This window comes from Bos grunniens, chromosome 1 (assembly GCF_055505025.1).
Source record: "Bos grunniens cultivar Pamir isolate PY7600 chromosome 1, Bosgru_T2T1.0, whole genome shotgun sequence".
Classification (NCBI taxonomy): Eukaryota; Metazoa; Chordata; class Mammalia; order Artiodactyla; family Bovidae; genus Bos; species Bos grunniens.
Genome location: NC_141165.1, coordinates 9335136 through 9356706, shown reverse-complemented (window position 1 = coordinate 9356706; position 21571 = coordinate 9335136). Strand labels below are relative to the sequence as shown.

The 21571-nt window shown below is 44.2% G+C and overlaps 1 long non-coding RNA gene across 2 annotated transcripts in view; it reads right to left on the bottom strand.

The window, feature by feature from the left end:
• Positions 1-20663, bottom strand: part of LOC147378939 (uncharacterized) — a 309440-nt gene extending 288777 nt beyond the window's left edge. For both annotated transcript variants that reach the window (XR_015169806.1, XR_015169818.1), the window contains exons 1-2: positions 20548-20663; positions 5872-5996 (exon numbers count right to left, since the gene is read on the bottom strand). This is a non-coding gene — a long non-coding RNA (uncharacterized LOC147378939). The remainder of the gene's footprint in view (positions 1-5871; positions 5997-20547) is intronic.
• Between the last annotated feature and the right edge of the window lie 908 nt (positions 20664-21571).

The window sequence follows — 21571 nt, the reverse complement described above, 5'->3', positions numbered from 1 at the left end:
ACTCAGAGCCTTTGCAAATACCGTTCCTCCTGCCTCCCTCCCTTCACCACTTCCCTCCTGCATTTCATGGAATTCAGATGGATTTTCCTCAGGAAAGCCTTCCCTGAGACATCCTTAACTACCTCATCCAAGAATAACTGAGTTCCTTCTCATGCTTTTTGTAGCATGGTTGCTATCTCAGTGTCTTTATGGCATAATCTGACTAATCTCTGTCTTTATATCTAGAGGAAGGCCAGGAACCACGTCTGTTTTCTTAATTATTTTCCTTGTGGCTATAGATGAATGTTAGATGAATAATTGTGTTGGATGGATAGACAGAAGGATGGAAGGATGGGTGGAAGACTAAGTGCAAAAATATTATAAATCCATAAACCAAGTACATCTTTCCAGAAGAAGAGATGAATTTCAAGTGTAGATAAATGCTAATGGGTTTATACCACATTTTCAATGTTTTAATTGCCTTAAATAGTAATACATTCACAGGCTTCAAAAAGACATTCATTGAGAAGCTTTGTTCCTACACTGTATCTGTCTGTTCTGTTCTTTGCCACCCTTATAAGGCACCCTATTGCCTTTTAAGGTGCTTGCAGCCTTGAAATTAAAAGACGCTTACTCCTTGGAAGGAAAGTTATGACCAACCTAGACAGCATATTAAAAAGCAGAGACATTACTTTGTCAACAAAGGTCCGTCTAGTCATGGCTATGGTTTTTCCAGTGGTCATGTATGGATGTGAGATTTGGACTATAAAGAAAGCTGAGTGCCGAACTTTGGCAAATCTTAAAATAAGATTATGAAACATCGTGGAAACGTTTTATCTTTTTATGAAATCAACCTTTTTTGGTTCTGTTTTCATCATGGCACTTGCACAACTATGACTCATGAATTATGTGCATAATTTTTTATTTGAGGTCAGCCTCCCAGGTGGTACTACACTGATCTGTTTACATCCCAATGCCCCATAGATTAAGGGGTGCATAGTAGGTGCTCAAGAAAATATCGATGCTATCTTTGTAACAGAACCGTGATTTCATCATCTCGATAGGTCACCAAGCTGTTTCAAAAGCACTCTGCTTCATTTCCCAGTTTTGTTATTACACTATTATTAAGCAAGATGCTACAGGGGTGAAGGGTATGGGGTACCTCCCTGTGTATATTTTTTTTGCAATTTCCTGTGAACCTATGACAAAAAGCAGAGACATTACTTTGTCAACAACTGTCCGTCTAGTCGAGGCTATGGTCTTTCCAGTGGTCATGTATGGATGTGAGAGTTGGACTGTGAAGAAAGCTGAGTGCAGAAGAATGGATGCTTTTGAACTGTGGTGTTGGAGAAGACTCTTGAGAGTCCCTTGGACTGCAAGGAGATCCAACCAGTCTGTCTTACAGGAGATCAGTCCTGGGTGTTCATCGGAAGACCTGATGTTGAACCTGAAACTCCAATATTTTGGCCATTGATGCAAAAAGCTAACTCATTAGAAAAGACCCTGATGCTGGGAAAGACTGAGGGCAGGAGGAGAAGCGGACAACAGAGGATGAGATGGTTGGATGGCATCACCGACTCAATGAACATGGGTTTGGGTGGACTCTGGGAGTTGGTGATGGACAGGGAGGCCTGGTGTGCTGCGGCTCATGGGGTCGCAAAGAGTAGGACACAACTGAGCAACTGAACTGACTGAAGGCACCCTACTTCTACTAGTATCTTATATCCTTTGTTTTCTTCACCCAGATATAAGCAAACACAAATATTAATATATGTTCTTAGTTTTGCTTTTTCTTACACAAGAGAGAGTATGATATACATACTAATATACACACTGTCAGTTCACTGAGAGCTCCTCGCTCTTCTAAACAGGCGCAGGATGGTCCATGTATTTAACTCTTCCCCTCCTGCTGTTTTTGGTGGTGGTGGTGGTGTTCTTTCAAGCCACACTGCAATGAATGACATTGTGCGTGTGTCATTCTGTACGTGTCCAGGTCTGACTGCAACGTCGTCTTCTGCAGAAGTGAGATACCTAAGTGTGAATATGCTGGTAATTTTGCTAGATTGCCATCCATATGTATTTTCAAATTTCATTTTAGAAATCCATAATCTTGAGGAAAAGAAGTAAGTTAGGGAATAGTGGGGTTAGCCTTAGAGCCAGAAATGTCTGGGTTTGAAGGTTCACTCTATTATTTATCAACTATGTCAACATGGGTTAGGTGACCTCTCTGGGCCTCAGTTTTGCGGCTTCAAACAATTCTCGAGCCTCCGTCTTCAGCCAAGACTCTCTTCACTTGTCCAGGTGCCAAGTGAACACCTCCCCTTGTGTGCCCCACATCCTCAAATTCAACTATTCAAAGCAAAACTCACCGTCTATCCCTTAAGCTGAATTCTTTGCCACATTCTCCAGTCATCCAGAGACACAGAGACTTGAGAATTTTCTTCTGCTCTGTCTCCTTCTCCCCACCTTCCCAATCCAGTTACCAAATCCTGACCACTCTTTCCCCCACGGCTTTCTGGAATCTATTTTTTCCTTCATTCAAGTTCCGTCCTGTCCCAAATCAGCTGTTCAGAGCTTCCAACTGGACTGTTACAAAAGAGACCAGGCTAGTTGACCTGACTCTGATCTCAGGGCCTTTCGGGACAATCTCTCTGATCAGCCATAAAGTTCATTCTCGAACAAAAACCTGGCCTTGTTCCTCCCTTGATGAAAGCCACTTGTTTGTCCTCCATCTTCTGTGAGCAGGTGTCTAAATAAATAGCACATAAGCCATGAAAACCACAGCCTTCTCTCTGCCTCACCTCCAGCTTCTTGCAGCGCCTCCGGCGACAGCAAACTTCCGCCTTCCTCTGGGAACCTGTCTCGCCCAAGCAGATTTCTCTTTGCACAGGGAACTCTTCCTGTATGTTTTTCACTCACTTACTCATTCAGCAAAATATATTTCTGAGTGCCTACAATATGACATGTATCTTTTTTTTAATTTCATTTTTTTAAACATCAGAAACATTTTGTATTGGGGTACAGCCGATTAACAATGCTGTGACAGTTTCAAGTGAACAGTGAAGGGACTCAGCCATGCACATACATGTATCCATTTTCCCCCCAACCCCTCTCCCACCCAGGCTGGCACATAACATTGAGCAGAGCTCCATGTGCTATACAGCAGATTTTTGTTGGTTATCCATTTTAAATAGAGCAGTGTGTACATGACCTTCCCAAAGTCCTTAACTATCCCTTCCCCCTGGGAACCTTGAGTTTGTTTTCTAAGTCTGTCAGTTTCTTTCTGTTTGGTAATAAGCTTCATTTGTATCATTTCCTTTTAGATTCCATATATAAGGGATTATGATATTTATCTTTTAATTTTTAAGAAAAAGGGTGTCTGGCATGCTCCAGACCACTGGACCCCTAGGAGCTTCACTGATGCAATAGATCCCTGAATTTTCACAGGATTAATCTCCCATCTCTGCTAAACAGTGTCTTGCCAAGGCAGTATTTCTCAACACCGTTACTGTTAAAATTTGAGGACAAACAAGTCTTCATTGGAGGGTGAGGGTTGTCAAGAAACAGAGTTGGGAGGTGGGAGGGATTTTCAAGACATGAGTATACCTATGGTTGACTCATTTTGAAATGTAGCAGAAACCCACACAATATTGTAAAGCAATTATCCTCCAATTAAAAATAAATAAATTTCAATTAAGAAACAGAGTTAAGTGGATGGATTTTGAAGTTTACATAGTAAATCCATTCGAATAATCCCAACTCTTTGAGCCTACCCTTTCTTCATACTCCACCACCTCCATCTTATCAACTGTAGGTCATCATCCTGCCTAAATGTCAAGGAGTCACTTCTACAGACCAGCTCCGAGTGATCATGACAATCTAACACCCTCAAGACCCCTCCTGCATGTCTTTGCTGGTACACATTTGACAGTTGCTATTTGTCCACTCAGAGAAGGTAAAGGCACCCCACTCCAGTACTCTTGCTAGAGAATCCCATGGATGGAGGAGCCTGGTGGGCTACAGTCCATGGGGTCGCTAAGAGTCGGACATGACTGACACATAGATTGTTTTCCTTGGAGAAGAGTGTAATTCCCCACTGAAGCTGTGCTCAGACTCTGGCTATTACCTGGAAGACGACAAGGAATGATGGGGACTGATCTTGAGAAAAACAATGGTGAGCTACAAAGCATCTCCTCCAGGAGGTCATGGTATGATCCCCTGAAGGGGAAGCTGATCTCTGCTAGTTTTGGGGACAGCTTCTGCCAGCCAGGAAGCTTCAGGTAGTTTGGGATCCAATATTCTCAGGGGCTTCCCAGGTAACTGGTAATGAAACTACTGGCCAATGCAGGAGATGCAAGAGACGCAGGTTCGATCCTTGGGTTGGGAAGATCCCCTGGAGAAGGAAATGGTAACCCACTCCAGTATTCTTGCCTGGAAAATTCCATGGACAGAGGAGCCTGGCAGGTTATAGTCCATGGGGTCGCAAAGAGTCGGACATGACTGAGCAGCTGAGTGCACACACGCCCACGTGCACACGCGCACACACACACACACACACACACACACATACATTCTCAGTTTCAACCAGGCATATGTAACCATCCTAGGTCTCAGGTTCTCACTTTTTCCATATCAGAAAATGCTCTTTGACACTGAAGAGCTGTTAAGGCTGAGCATCTGTTCTTTACATTTCTAACATAATCAGATCCTCATTTTAAAGTGGGCTTCCCCTGTGGCTCAGCTGGTAAAGAATCCACCTGCAATACAGGAGACCTGGGTTTGATTCCTGGGTCAGGAAGATTCCCTGGAGAAGGGAAAGGTTACCCACTCCAGTATTCTGGCCTGGAGAATTCCATGGACAGTATAGTCCATGGGGTCGCAAAGAGTCAGACATGACTGAGCAACTTTCACTTTCACTCACATTTTAAAGTTGCCTGCTTTGCAGATGTAGGAGATGAGAACCCCCTTTAAAATTACCCCAGGAATACTCTGACTTCAAAGAGAGCCTCAAGATAGCACCTGTCATTTTCCCTTTTTTTTTTTAAGATCTTTTTTATTTTTTTTTAATTTTATTTTATTTTTTAACTTTACAGTATTGTATTAGTTTTGCCAAATATCGAAATGAATCTGCCATAGGTATACCTGTGTTCCCCATCCTGAACCCTCCTCCCTCCTCCCTCCCCATACCCTCCCTCTTTTGCAAGGCTTCCAGAGCCTTCAACGGGGATCACCCCACATCACAATCCTAACAGTTATCATTGCCCTACGATGGATACAGTGCCAAAGTGAGCTGACATCTCCAAGCTTTTCCTCCATCGTATCCTCATCCTCATTAACTTCAGATAAAAGCTTTAGTAATCATGACGCTACAATGCATGGGAGGTTGTCACCACATACCCACCCCTGCCAGAGCCCACCAGAGGGTCCTGTTTTCTAGAGCCAATCTAGGTTCCAACTTTCTTGGCCCAGATCCTCTAGACAACAGACCCCAGAGCATAGGTTTATTTGTTAACATTTCACTGAAAAGTGTGATCCTAGAGAAGGGTGGGCATGGGAGAAGCGCTGCAAGGCAGGTGACAGGGAACTCTAATGCATGGCCAGCACTCTGAGTTGGCCAGAGCTTTGTGACAGCCTGGCTGACTGTGTGGCCTCGAGTGATGCTTTCAGGAAGGCTGTAGGACTGTTGTATCTCAGAACAGTCTCTGAGGGTGGAGGAGAAAGGAGAGAGAACTCATCGACCAGCCCCTTCCTATCCACCGCCTCCCATCGGGTGAACTTGTCCCCATGGGGTTTTAAACTCTCTGCTTCCAATATGTCTCCCAGCCTCCTCTGGAGCAATGGCCTCTTCTTGCTGGTCAGGCTGTATGGACAGTGGTGGCTTCAGTAACCTACCTTCACAACAGCAGGAACAGAGCAAGTCATTGCTGGGGCAGCTCCAGCCAAGAGGAGAGAGGGTTGTGCTGATCTGGGCAGGTTCAGAAGCTGAGTCTGGCACCAGCCTGGAGGACGAGCCTTACCTTTGGATTAAATAAGGTCAATGAGTTGGATAAAAAGAACATGAGCTCTGCACAAACACAAGATACAAAGACTTGCAAAATCTTCTCATATTCTTTTCAAATTTACGTCCTTAGTTTTCCTTTTTATAAGAAAGAAAGTTTTATAGCAGCTAAGATATTGACATTTCCTTAATACATTCATTGACCTTGAGAAACTAACCACAGATTTTCAGGGAATTCTACCTGTTTAACCAAGGAAGTTAATGTAGAAAGCCAGAAATGTTTTAAATTGTAAATTCTGTGCCACTGGGCACAGTCTTGCAGCTCATGACTGCTATTCCGTCAGATGGATTTTTGCTTTAACAAGTCAAACTGCATAAATTCTCCATTTCTATTTGTACTCTGTAGCCAAAGCTCCTTTAACACCTATTCTCCAACTGAAAGACATCTCTGACTTCAGAGAACTCTACCTGTGTGCTGGAGCAAAGAGTCAACTTGTCCGAAACTACAATTTGGCAAACTACAAGACAAGGGGCCAGAGAGAAAGGAAAGGATATGAAAAGTCTTCCAGGGGCTTTGCTGGTGGTCCAGTGGCTAAGACTCTGAGTTCCCAGAGCAGGGGGCCCAGGTTCAATCCCTGCTCAGGGAACTAGATCCCACATGCCACAAGTAAAAGATTCCGTGTGCCACAACTAAGGCCCAGGGCAGCCAAGTAAATAAATAAACGTTTCTAAAATAAATAAATAAATAAACGTTTCTTAAAGGAAAAGTCTCTCATTTGTGCTAATTGTGAGGCTGAATTCTAGGGACTTGTGTGTTTTAATTGCAAAACGTACTATGTCTGACTGCGTTACGGATTCTGCTCTCAGTGAAATAAAGTGAAGTCACTCAGTCATGTCCAACTCTTTACAACCCCACGGACTGTAGACTGCCAGGATCCTCCATCCATGGGATTTTCCAGGCAACAATACTGGAGTGGGTTGTCATTTCCATCTCCAGGAGATCTTCCCAACCCAAAGATCAAACCGGGGTCTCCTGCACTGTAGGAGACTCCTTACTGTCTGAGCCACCAGGGAAGTCTCAAGTCCCACCAGGAAGTCTGCTCTTAAAGTGGCATCAGAATGAACCACATCATATTTTATCTGGATTTGGAAAACTGCTCTTTACAGATACTACTGTGATGAGGAATATGGGATTAGCAAACTACTATACATAAAATAGGGCTTCCCAGGTGGCTCAGTGGTAAAGAATCTGCCTGCAGTGCAGGAGACCTGGATTAAATACCTGGGTCAAGAAGACCCCCTGGAGAAGGTAATGGCTATCCACTCCAGTATTTTTGCATGGAGAATTCCATGGACAGAGGAGCCTGGTGGGCTACAGTCCCTGTGCTTGAGAAGAGTCGGACACAACTGAGCAACTAAACAGCAGCATACGTGAAATAGATAAGCGACAAGGATTTACTGGATAGCAGAGGGAACATTATACCCAATATCTTATAATAACCTATAATGGAACAAAATCTGCAAAAAGAAAAATCATCATGTTGTACACCTGAAACTAACACAATATTGTAAATCAATTATGATTCAATTTTTAAAAAAAGATTCTGAAGTGATATTTTTTTGCTAAGTGTAATTTTTTGATATGAAGTTATCACAATTTTTTCATGTTTTGTATTTTCAAATCTCTCCAAAAATCTTTCAGGAGACTATCCCTGTATTTCACATATTTGAATTTCGAGCATAGCATCCAAAATATGCCTCTCTTCTGCATTACATGAACAATGCAATGAAATACGAACCAAAAGCAGAAGTAAAAAGAAAAATGCATTCAATGACCTGAGGGCAAGTCTTCTGTTTCATGCTACCCAAGACAACTTGCTGTCACCATATTATTCTGGCTTTCCATTCAGTAAAACAACAGTCACGTGGCATTTGGACGCCAAGACAGGGCAAAGTTTAGAGCATAAATTTTCATTTTAGTCTTCCGTCCTCGTGAGATGTGACATATACGCGGCTATCTTTGGATCTCTCGACTCAAAACACCCACTTGCTCCCTGCACGGACATAGGCCCCCAGAGGAACGAGACTGATAGCTCTGAAGTGGGAACAGCCACACAAATTGAACCTGCAGTTGGAATATGGGGTGCTTTTAGAGGTTTGAGGGGTTTTGCTTTTTTTTTTTTTCCAATAAAAACTTCCTGAATCTTTTACACAGGACCCGAAAGGGACTCAAAACAGCCAAACAGGAGTCACCCTTCGTTCCCAGCCACAGCGCCCTCTGCTGGGTATCTAAGAGGTCTCCCACAAGCCAACTTTGCTTCAGACCCGTAACTATTTCCTAATACTCACTTTCTGGAGTAAAGTGAGGAAGAAAATTACATAGGTAAGAGCCATGTAAGAGAGAAAAAGACCTCACACAGCAAAAGTATCCACTAAATCTTTGATGAGTGAATGAGTGAACATATCTGAGTATGACATGGCACACAGTGTCTTTTTGAACCTAAGATTCTACATAACCAGTTGAAGCTTTGGTAAGATAAATTAAGCAGTGTCTTTTTCGTCTCTTCTTAAAATATAGACGCTATCATACATTTTTAAAGTAATAAAACTAAAGTATGGAAAATAAGAAATGGAAGTTCTCAAAGTCCTATTTCTTAGATGCTATCTCCCGTAACAGTTTGCTGCATATTCTTGGCAAGAGTACTGGAGTGGGTTACATATTCTTTATGCACACATAAAATCCATGTACATATTTTTTATAAATGGAGTCCTATACTGCATTAATATTCTGTAAGTCACCTTTTTGGCCTTCTTGGCTGTACCACACAGCTTGCAGGATCTTAGTTCCCCAACCAGGTATCCAAGCTGGGTGGTGGCAGTGAAAGCTTCAAGTCCTAACCACTGAAGAGTCAGAGAACTTCCTGTAAGTCATTTTTTAAATCTAAGTATCTATCACAGACATTTTCCATGTCAGAATATGTAGTAACTATACCTCACTTCTTCAAAGGCTGAATAATATTCCATAAGTCACCTGGCTGACCCCCTAGAGATGAAGTATAATTGTTAAGGTCGAAAATATAGACACTCTTTAAAAATACATATGGTCAAATTTATCTCTAAATAATTATACCACCATCATCAATATTGAGTACTCTTACTCGTCTTAATATGTGTGATATCATGGAGGAAGTGCTATTTCGTTGTTTTAATTTGTATTAATTTGATTATCAGTGAGGATAAGCAGCATCTCTTCTGCTTAGGAGATATTTATACATTTTCTTCAATGAATTCTTTTTTCATATCCTTTTTCCATTTTAAATTGGATTAGCACTGAATCCAATTTAAAGCTTTAACATGTTAATTGCCTTCTTACTGATACTTAGACACTTCTTATATTAACCTTTTTAAGTTACATGTGGTGAATATCTTTCCCAGCTTGATATGCTTTTTAAAGTTGGGGTTATATAGCTTTTAGTTATACAGAAGAGTTTTGTTTCAATGTTATCAAATATATCATTCTAAATCACTTGACTTCTGAGCCATATGTCATTCTTTTTCAGTGTTTTGCTCACCCCAACATAATAAAAATATTTCCTATGTATTTACTAGTATTTAAAAGATTTTTTTGTGTTTAGAACTATAATCATTTCAAATTTACTTTTGTATGTATGTGTTATAAGTTAAAGACATAACTTTCTTTTTAAATGTTTTAACTTCTTAAATCTTAGCTTGATTACTTTTTAATTTTACCAAATTGTGGCCAGATGTATAAAGATAATTTGTTCAATAATTTATCCTTTCTGCAGTGATGTAAAATACCTACTTTATCATCGACCAATTCTTCATGTATGTTGAAGGCTTTACGAGCAAAGACTGATGTTTTTAGAAGAAGAAACAATTCTGCCCAAGACTGCAACACAAAAACCCTGGCTGAATCTCCTGGTCCCTGGCCTGCGGCATCTGGACTCAAGACAGTAACGTCAGCTCTCAGCATCGCCTCATCTCTCGGTCTAATCCTGAGCCAACATTTCACTCTTTTCATAACTGTAACTTTATAATTCATTTTCCCATCCAGAAAAATAAAACTCCCCTTCATTCTTCCTTTTCAAACGTTTCTTGGCTCTTCTAAGGGCATTTGCTTTTCCAGATTAACTTTAAAATCAAATCTGCAATACAGTAAGTCCCCTACACACAAACCTTCAAGTTGCGAACTTTCTAAGAAGCAAACATGTGCCAGCCCCTGTATGCCAGCTATTGTCCTGTACCACTGTACTTCTCAAGGTACTGCACTGTAGGATTAAAAGATGTTTTATTTAACTTTTGTCTTTGTTCTCTAGGTATTACTTGTGTGAAAGGTATTATCAGTCTATTACCATACAGTACTGTTGTGTTAGCTGTGTAGGTAGATCAATTGTGTTAGCTCAATACCTAAGCTAATTTTGTTGAACTTAAACAAAAAAATTGGACTTAAGAACACACTCTTGGACCAGAATTTGTTTATATGCAAGGGACTTACTGTAGTACAATCATATACATTCTGCTTTGGAAGGTTTCCTCTTTTCCTCTCTCCAGAGTACACTAAGCCTCTTCTTCATACTGGCCATTGCATGTAGGGACCACTCTTACACTGGTTCCAAACACCAGAGAGCCCACAGTCTAAGATGGCATGGGCTAATAAATAGTACCTTTCTACAGTGGTGGGAGAAATGAAGGATGACCTGGATGCTCAAAGAAGAGTTGTCTAACCCAGATGTTCAGTTCAATTCAGTTCAGTCGCTCAGTCATGTCCAACTCTTTGTGACCTCATGAACCGCAGCACACCAGGCCTCCCTGTCCGTCACCAACTCTCAGAGTTTACTCAAACTCATGTCCATTGAGTCGGTGATGCCATCCAACCATTTCATCCTCTGTCATCCCCTTCTCCTCCTGCCTTCAATCTTTCCCAGCATCAGGGTCTTTTCAAATGAGTCAGCTCTTCACATCAGGTGGCCAAAGGATTGGAGTTTCAACTTCAACATCAGGCCTTCCAATGAACACCCAGGACTGATTTCCTTTAGGATGGACTGGTTGGATCTCCTTGCAGTCCAAGGGACTCTCAAGAGTCTTCTCTAATACCACAGTTCAAAAGCATCAATTCTTCTGCACTCAGCTTTCTTTATAGTCCAACTCTCACATCCATATATGACTACTGGAAAAGCCATAGCTTTGACTAGACAGACCTTTGTTGACAAAGTAATGTCTCTGCTTTTTAATATGCTGTCTAGGTTGGTCATAACTTTCCTTCCAAGGAGTAAGTGTCTTTTAATTTCATGGCTGTAATCACCATCTTCAGTGATTTTGGAGCCCAAAAAAGTAAAGTCACCCAGATGTAGAGCTTCAGAAAGGTTTCCATAGGAAGTGACATATAAATGTTGATGGAAACAATTATGGGAGTTAGCCAGAGAAAACAGAAGGAGGAGAGTATTTCAGGGAGGCAGAACAACAGGACAATAGGGAAGAGAAGGCACATTGAATCGCAAGACCTGAAATATCCAGGGTGACTGGAAAATGGTGGCCAGGGCCAGGGGCCTAACAAGCTGTATGAAGGTGTCTGTGTTCTTTCCCAAGAGCAATGAACTGCCTTCAAAAGGGTTTTGAGCAGACTAGAGTAAAGGAAATGAGACATTGCGTAGTCATTGAGTACCCAAGCACGCCCCTTCCCAGAGAAGGCTAGCGCTAAGGACGCATTGCCGTGGACCAGTTCTGGCTGATGTGCTGTGAGTGGAAGTGATCCGTGGCTTCTTTATGATGAAGCATTTAAAAACTGACCCTCCCATCCTGGTTGCCACAACAACCTGGAAACCACATACAGAGACATTGGCTTCCCAAGATGGAAGCGGCCCGGATCGCTAAGTCCCTGCGTGGAGGACAGTGTTCTGAAGACTGGCCCAACCCACACCAGAATTTTCACAAGCGAGAAAGAACTCTTTATTGTGTAAGCCATGGAGCTCTAAGGTTTATGTATTGCTACAGTACAGCTTGGTACTAACCTGACTAATAAGGTCTCCAAATATAAATCTGATGACTGAGGATCCAGCTTTTCAGAGCTCCCCAACGTCATTGAAAGTCCTCATCTTCAAAAACTAAGAATGCTCCTTCCTCTTTGGGGCAGAAAATGACTAATGTAGACAAGGCTATCCCTATGCCTTCTTAGGGGTTTACAAGCAAATCCATTAATGAACAGACTGCACTACTGAGCGGGTGTGAGGTGCTTCCTGCACAGCATGTGAATAATCCACAATTTTCCATTCCCTCTCCTGTTTCAGTTGTACCTTCCTTTCTCATGTCTGTCTGTTCCTTCATCCCTGACCTGTTTCCTGTCTTCCTTGAGCAGTAAGATGGTCCTGGATGGTCCCTCAAGGGTGGTCACGTGACAGCTACAACCACAAGTATGCCTTTCCCTCCAGCCCCGCTGAACCCCCACAGAAAGTGGACAGACTTCTGAGCACTGCTGCGCCTGCAGGCAGAGAGATCCAAGTTCAAATCCAGCCTGCTCACTTCTTCTTTGTATGAAGTTTGAGAGTTGCTTGACTTCTCTGAGATTTCATTTCCTAGTCTGCGAAATGAGGATGGCAACTTGCTTGAGAGTGTTACCGAGGATCAGAGGAAACAATCAGTATAAAGTTCCCAGCACCATGCCTGGCACAGAATAGGAACTTCCTAAGAGTGTGTTTCCTTTGCTCTTTCTCCTGAGGGAGAAACTGACTCCTCTCAGATCTCCATGATTTAATCCTACATCTACTTATATCGGCCTTTTGATGGACAAAACCGCATCCTTAGGTCTGTAGGGGACACAAATGATTGGACAATGTAGCTGGGGAGGCAAGACATTCACACAGGGAAAAGTTAGCAGGTTTATTAACTAGATGTGTAAATATCCAAGTGTTTAATTAATATAAGCCATGAAAAGTTTGTTAGTTGCTCAGTATCTGACTTTTTGTGACCCTATGGACTGTAGCCCACCAGGCTCCTCTGTCCTTGGGATTTCCCAGGCAAGAATCCTAGAGTGGGTTGCCATTTCCTACAAAGTGTCATAAGAGGTACTCATGGCTCTGCAAACATCATCTGCTAATGCCCTCAAACTTCTAAATGGGTGGTGTCAGCTTCTTATTGGGAATCTCACCTTACTCAGCTCACATGTGCTGCGGCCTAGATGAACAATGCCTTTCAAAAATCTCACAATAGAGGGTATCATTTAGCAAATGTATAGAAATATTGAATCGCTATCATATGCACTTGGAACTAGTACAGAGTTGTAGGTCAATTACACTTCAATTGTTTTAAAAAAGAGAGAAAATAAAGGATGTAATTACAGTATTCTAATAGGTTCTGTCTGCAGTGAATAACAGTTACATTATTATTATCTTGCAAACACTAATTATTGGCATAATTAAAAATAGGATAATTTGGGGGAGAGAATGAGGAAGGAGAGGTGGACTAAATCTTCATCTCTTATAACATTGATAAATTTAAAAATTGCTTTTTTCTTTTCTCTTTATTGTATCTCTATAAGATGACAGATGTTAACTAAACCTATGGTGGTAATCATTTCACAATTCACATAAATCAAACCATCATACTGTACACCTTAAACTTTTACAGCAATGTTTGCCAATGATTTCTCAATAAAACTGGGGGGAGGGGGTGGAAATCTAACAAAGCTCCAGCCACCATTCCCAAAGGAGAACATGATTTATAGTGTGATCGCATCACAGTAAGTATGCAAAAATATGCAAAGTTGCATATCAGCATAATATGTCCACTGGCTGAAGATTCTCATATCAAATGACATATTCAAAGGCCAAGATAAAAGCAAAACAAATTAATAGTGACTAGGTCAAAATGTTCACTTCATCTTCTTTACCAAACTCTCCAGGTACATGGACTTCCCTGGTGGCTCAGCTGGTAAAGAATCTGCTTGCATTTCGGGAGACCTGGGTTTGATCCCTGGGTTGGGAAGATCCCCTGGAGAAGGGAACAGCTACCCACTCCAGTATTCTGGCCTGGAGAATTCCATGGACTATATAGTCCATGGGGTCGCAAAGAGTCAGACACGACTGAAGGACTTTCACTTTCTGGGTACATGGAAATGGAATGGCAGGTTGATTATTTTTCAAACTTTAAGGTAAACACAAGCCAATAGTGTGACACAGTTGCCAAAAAATACAATGAGATCTCAGGCTGGATGAATTAATAGAAGCATAATGTCATAAACAAAGGAGGTGACAGATCTCCAGATGTGAGCACTGTGTGGGGTCCACAGTGTGGCTGAGTGGCCCCTGCAGGAGGTGACTGTGTCCCTCCTTCACATCAGAAAGCAGTGAGGACAGTCAGACGATAAGACAACACAGACACCAGTGTCATCTTTAAACACAGAAAGGACCTCCGTATGGAGAGACCTGGATTTGTTCATATCGTTCCAAAGGATAACACTGAGACTAGGAGGCACAATTGATAGGGAGCCGATTTTTAGCCAAATGCAAGGGAGGCCTTTCCCACAAAGAAGACTATTCAAAAACTGGAACCATCTCATGAGGTGGTGGGCCCTCCTAGCACTGAAATTTTCCTACAAAGGTGTCTTTCCACTTTTTTTTTTTTTTTTTTGGCTGTGTGGAACTTTAGAGGAACGTGAGATTCTTCAAGCTTCAAGTCAGGTCCTCCCTGAGGACAGAAAGGTTAGGCCGGGTGGCCTCAAATGACTGCATACAAGCTAACCCAAAATTCTAGCTTCCTTGTATAATATGTTCCCCTATTACAAAGGTTAAGAGTTTCCCCAGCTCAGATTTTAACAACATGATGGACATGAGTTTGAGTAAACTCTGGCAGTTGGTGATGGGCAGGGAAGCCTGGCTGATGGGGTCCCAAAGAGTCAGACACGACTGAGTGACTGAACTGAACCAAACCAGATCACTAAGGTTCCCACTCTTTCTTCCCCCAACTGGGAAAAGATCCTGTGCTCACCCGCTTTTGTTGGGTTCTGCCCCCACCCGTACCCCCACCCCCATCCCCAAAGTCACACCAGCACTCTTGCTAAAAGCTGCAGACTGTCAACCTCATCGTTTATAATGCAGAAAGAGAACCATTGATTTTGTTCTGATCAGTCATCATAAGGCCTCTCTCTCACATGCACTTAAAACACTGCAGTTTCTCCAAAAACAGGAAGCTTTCCTTTCTATGGGAGAGTCTCAGTAGCTCTCTGAACAGACACCAGCTGGGCCAACAGTGCAGAGAATTTCAGGGGGCTGCCAGAGGACCACCACGCGCTCAGCCACCACCCAGCAGCTGTCCGCCCAGTGGCCAGATTACAAACGGCGGTGGAGTGATTCCTTTTGATCTAACAGGGATGCTTCTGTTTCTGAAGAGGACGTTCCAGCTAGCTTTATGATTAGTCACAAAGCTCGAAAGTGATAAATGTTCCATCGCATCAGCCCGTGTGTCTCTCTTCCAGGACTAGGACTGCTCGGAGCCTGAGCATCAGCTCTGCAACAAGAAATAGAATCACAGCTGGCCTCCAGGTAAGGGGCCGGCACGAAGGGCTTCCCCACCCCCACCCCCCACCAAGTCCTCATTTCTCCGCAGCCTTCACTGCCCACCCTGTGCAGCCCTGCCCGGGGGATAAGGCCTTCTGTCCTTTGCAGCATTAAGCAGGTCAACACAGAAGGCAACACGCATGAAAGCATAGCTCACCTCTTGCTCCTAAGAATTCCTAGAATCCTTAGAATTCCCAGCAGCTGTTTAACAGGGTATATTTCCTGGTGGCAGACAATAAAGAATCTTCCCACAAAGAAGAAACCCAGGTTCTATCCCTGGGTGGGAAAGATCCCCTGGAGGAGGGCATGGCAACCCACTCCAGTATTCTTGACCTGGAGAAGTCCATGGACAGAGGAGCCTGGTGGGTTGCAGTCCATGGGGTCGCAGAGAGTCAGACACGACTGAGTGACTAATACCCACACATGCCCACCCACCTTCTCTGATTGCTGAGGCTGGATGAGATGGGGTGAAGATAAGATGAATGAACAATTCCTGTGAGATGGAAGACTGTTGAATAACCAGTTGGCATTCTCCCCTTAAGGAATGTTCTAGTGTTGGGGCAAGGCAGATTTGAGAAGGGCTGCAGCCTCCTCGTGTGCTGGGGGAAGCAGGCTGCTGCCGCTGCTACGTAGCTTCAGTTGTGTCCCCAGCTCTTTCTGACTCTGTAGGCCGCCAGGCTCCTCTGTCCATAGCATTCTCCAGGCAAGAATACTGGAGTGGGTTGCCATGCCCTCCTTCAGAGAATCTTCCCCACCCAGGGATCAAACCCGCATCTCTTACGTCTCCTGCATTGGCAAGCAGGTTCTGGGAAAAGCCACCAGGGAAACCCAGGCAAAGCAAACTGGTCAGAGGCTTTTGCTATGCAGAGTTTCCTTGTAGTTGGCTCTGGGAGTATCCCCAGCTCAAAGCACCAGCAGGCACTGCAGCAAAAGGAACTGGAACAGGGTCTTCATGCAGGTCTGACCCCAGGCACAGTCAGTCCTCCAGACAGGCCACAGTGAAATTGGAGCCTGTCTCCTCTGGGTGGTGGGACCGCTTGACTACTTGTTCTGCAGGAGGAAGTAGGAAGCTACGTCTTTATGTGGCATCTTCTCATTAAGTGGAGTCAAAGCCCTTTTCTATCCCTGGATATTGTGGTTGCCTTGACTGGGTAGTGTCTTTACATTCCAAATTGCCAGCTACAAACACTTTTATTTATTTTCAATCTGTCTTTATACATGCTGGAACACACTCAAAGGAAGCTGAGCCTCATTCTTTTTCTGGGAGGTGCCAAGTTCAGGCTGCAGAACCCTGACCACATTACTAATGTTGGGTCCACCTGGGCCAGGTCTTAATGCTGAACGCTGACCAGAGGCTTTTAAGTAAATACAGGACTCAGTGAAAACAGAAGAACTATTAAACCCTTCTTGTAAACAGAAAGCTAAATTCTATGTATATTGGTTCTCTCATGTTGCATTAATCGTTCAGTCATGTCTGACTCTTTGTGACCCCATGGACTGTAGCTCACCAGGCTCCTCTGTCCATGGGATTTCTCAAGCAAGAATACTTGAGTGGGTTGCCATTCCCTTCTCCAGGGGATCTTCCCGGCACAGGGATTGAACCCCAGTGTCCTGCCTTACAGGAAGATTCTTTAGCATCTGAGTCACCAGGGAAGCCCATTAGAAGGTGACTTAGGCATTGGTGACATCCACATCGGAAACTCACGTTTATCAAGAAACTAATATCAACAAGGCGTGAGACCCGGAGCAACAAGGAGCTGTCTCCTCTTCTTTGAAGAGAGGAAAGGAGCCGAGCTCAACAAGGACAGAATCTGGAAAGACGTGGTGGGGAGGGACAGCAGGAGGCAGGTGGGAGCTTTCTTTGTTCACAGAAAAGCACACGTGAGCAGAGAGGGCACAGGTGATGAAGGCAGCCTCGGAGAAGCCGCATTCGACCGCCACCGAGACCCAGGGACCGTGTCTCACCTTCTCTCCACGCTCCGCCTTTGCCCTTCCTCTGCTCTCCCAGACCTTCAGGGGGAAGCCCCTGGGTCGTGGGGCGGTGTCCAAGCTCCAGGCACCCGTGTCCTGTCCCTGGACACAGCAGGGGGAGCCGCCGACTTCCCTGGGTGAGGGCAGCGCACTGGCCGCGATGGTCCAGACCCATGCTTGCGCCAGTTTCTACCTGCTGCCCCTGGAGGGCCGCCCTGGTCATCCGCTCTGGATCTGATCCCAGGGACCCTGCACTTCCTGTCCTCTGTACCCTGCATCCTAGGGACCTAACTTTTGGTTTTTCCTTACTTGTCACCCCTAGTTTTCTTTCTGTATCAATTGCAGATCTTCCTCACCTGTGTCTGCTTCCCTTGGATTGACAAGTGTCCACAGCCACCTTGGGCTTCTCTGGTGGCTCAGCTGGTAAGGAATCCACCTGCCATGCAGGAGACCTGGGTTCGATCCCTGGGTTGGGAAGATTCCCTGCAGAAGGGAAAGGCTACCCACTCAATATTCTGGCCTGGAGAACTCCATGGACTCTATTAGCCCATGGGGTTGCAAAGAGTCGGATACAACTGAGCTACTTTCACTTTCACAGACTGTAAAGATTCTTCGCACAAAGCAAGAGACCTGGGTTCTATCCCTGGGTGGGGAAGATCCCCTGGAGAAGGGAATGGCCAACCACTCCAGTATTCTTGACCTGGAGAATTCCATGGACAGAGGAGCCTGGTGGGCTGCGGTCCATGGGGTCACAGAGAGTGGGACATGACTGAGTTACTAATACCCACACATGCCCACCCACCTTCTCTGATTGCTGAGGCTGGATGAGATGGGGTGAAGATAAGATGAATGGATGACTCCTGTGAGATGGACTGTTGAATAACCAGTTGGCATTCTCCCCTTAAGGAATGTTCTAGTGTTGGGGTGACACAGGTTTGAGAAGGGCTGCAGCCTCCTTTCACTCACTTTCACAGCCACTTTGCTGAAAACCTGGGCAAAGCCCAGAGCTCTGGCTCCCTCTCCATCCCCTGTGCTCTCTCTGACAGCCATATGCTCCATGGCAGGCAGTGCCCTGCGTGTTCCAGGAGAGAGATCATTGGGGAGAGGCGTTTCTCTGCTGGGTTCCAAGCTGGAAATGTTTCCTTTCATGTGGAGCCATAAATACTATGACATGTTGGGAAGGGAAAGTCAACAACAGCTGGCATGAGATGTGAAGGCAGGGAGAGGATCCCTCTGTGAGTCCCCAGCTTTGAACTTAGATGACTGAGTGGATGGCAGGTGAGAGGAAATAGACAAAAGAGAAGGAGATGTGGGTGGACATCCATGTGGAATCTTCCCTCAAAGGTAACAGCTACCTGGAATGTTGTTAATCATCCCCTTGCTTCATCACGGGGCTTCCCTGGTGGCTCAGCTGGTAAAAAATCTGCCTGCAGTGTGGGAGACCTGGATTCGATCCCTGGGTTGGGAAGATCCCCTGGCAAAGAGAATGGCTACCCACTCCAGTATTCTGGCCTGGAGAACCCCATGGGCTGTACATAGTCCCCAGGGTCACAAAGAGTCGGACACGACTGAGTGACTTCCGCTTTCACTTTGCTCCACCATATGTATAAGTAGTGAATTGGTAAATGCTTAACAACCAGTTCTCCAAAAATTAAATGTGTGCCTGCATCCTCCCAGTTTGTTGTAAGTTTTTTGACACAAAGAATTATAGCACCCAATTTACAAATTATAATAAAATATATATAATATCCCTTATCGTAAATCTATACAGTCAAATGATTCTCAAAGACTGTTTTTGTTGATTTTTGCCAAACCTTCATAATTGCCACCAACGTATGATTGCAACCGATGAACCAACATAGTTTCAGGATGAAGGTGGGTGGATTTTTGTTTTTACATTGATCAGTAAAAAAAGCAAAATGACAAAGACACATGGTAGAAAATCACTTTTTCATCAATCATGAAAGCAACTGCTTTGTTGAATCAGATAGCTTTCAAATACTAGAAGACTGTTTCCTCAATTTCTGTGTGATTCACAATGTCACAGACATGACAAGCTTTTCAGCTTAATCCGTTTATCATTACTAACATTTTGCCCACCATTCTGTTATGTCGGTCTGATCAGCCAAAACCATCAAGCCCTGATGTGCAGCATTTGCCAATTTCTTTCATATAAATAGTGGCCCATTTCAAGCTACCGAGGTGATGTCACTGAATGATAAATTGTAAAGAGATCCAAGTAGCACGCCAGTTTATAGGATCTTCACCACACAGATGCAACAGATATAATAACCTCCAAAGCACAGATAATAGTATAAGAAGTACAATAATTAAGAGGTGATGAGTCAGAGTATTTATTACTGTCCTCTTTGCTATAATTTACTTTATTGTAAGTTTATATGATTTAATTTTTTAATAACAGCTGTGTTTAACAACTGACTTGCTAAATTCCTGAGAATTTAACTAATGGATTTCACAAGCCAGTTTCTCAAGCTAGCTCTGGCACACCATTGCCTGAATGTTCAAACAATACGTTCAGTTTTGTTCCTAATAAAAAATGGCACCATGTTGGAAATTCCCTAGTGGTCCAGTAATTAGGACTCTGTGCTCTCAGGGCCTGGAGAAGGCGATGGCACCCTACTCCAGTACTCTTTCCTGGAAAATCCCATGGACGGAGGAGCCTGGTGGGCTGCAGTCCGTGGGGTCGCGAAAAGTCGGACACAACTGAGCAACTTCACTTTCACTTTTCACTTTCATGCATTGGAGAAGGAAATGGCAACCCGCTCCAGTGTTCTTGCCTGGAGAATCCCAGGGATGGGGGAGCCTGGTGGGCTGCCGTCTATGGGGTCACACAGAGTCAGACACGACTGAAGTGACTTAGCAGCAGTAGCAGCAGCAGCAGCTCTCATGGCCAAGAGCCCAGGTTCAATCCCTGGTCTGAGAACTAAGATGTCACAAGCATGTGGTGCAGCCAGAATAAAAAATGGACCATGTTGTAAGTAATCTCTTGGGAGCTGCTTTGTCACTCACCTTTGTGTTACTCTTGTCTCAGGACACTCAGCACCATCCCATCCCCTTCGGTCTCATCTCTGTCACAGGAAGTAGAAGCCTGAGGACCACAACTCCCAGAATCCCTTGCTAACAGGATCCTGTTCTGTGACCATTGACAGGTGGGCACTGGGGACAAAGGCGGACGTCACTCTTCCTTAGGCAGCAACGGTGTCTCCGGTAGCCATAGCAGCTTCCTGCTGTATCCTGGTTTCCAAGGAGCACCCCCGCTTCTGGATTTCGCCCCCCTCCCATCCCTTCCAACAATTTCATAGGACTTGATTTCCTGTCCTAAATCCTTCCTGCTGGGACTATATAGAGGGTTTCTGGGCTTCAGGTTAAAAGAATAGGATTTATTCATGCTGATGCACATAGCCTAAGACCAGTTTTCACTGTAGCATAATAGTCCATGCTCTGATGGTATCACATAGGATTCTCCATAGTTAGGCTCCAGTTTACATACTGCCTGCCCACCTTTGACACTTTCAGTACAGCCAGTACTGCCTAGATGATACTGCCACAGGCAACACATGACCATGCCCTGGTGTTTGCCCACATGGTCCTCACGCTCACTCACTGAACTCATCATTCCTGCTCTTATCACCTCCTCCATCTTCTTCCGTGGATGGATCCTGGATCCTGCTTTCCAGTCCATCAACCTTGGCCAAACATGCTATCAGGTATTAAAGGAGGGTCTGTTGGTGATAGTATTCAACCCTGAATATTCACTGGAAAGACTGATGCTGAAGCTGAAGCTCCAATACTTGGCCACCTGATGCGAAGAGTCGACTCACTGGAAAAGACCCTGATGCTGGGAAAGATGGAACGCAGGAGGAGAAGGGGACAATGAAGGATGAGAGGATTGGATGGCATCACCAACTCGATGGATATGGGTTTGAGCAGACTCCAGGAAATAGGGAAGGACAGCAAAGCCTGGTATCCTTGGAGGTCCATGGGGTCACAAAGAGTCGGAACAAATGAGCAACTGAACAACAACTGTAATGGG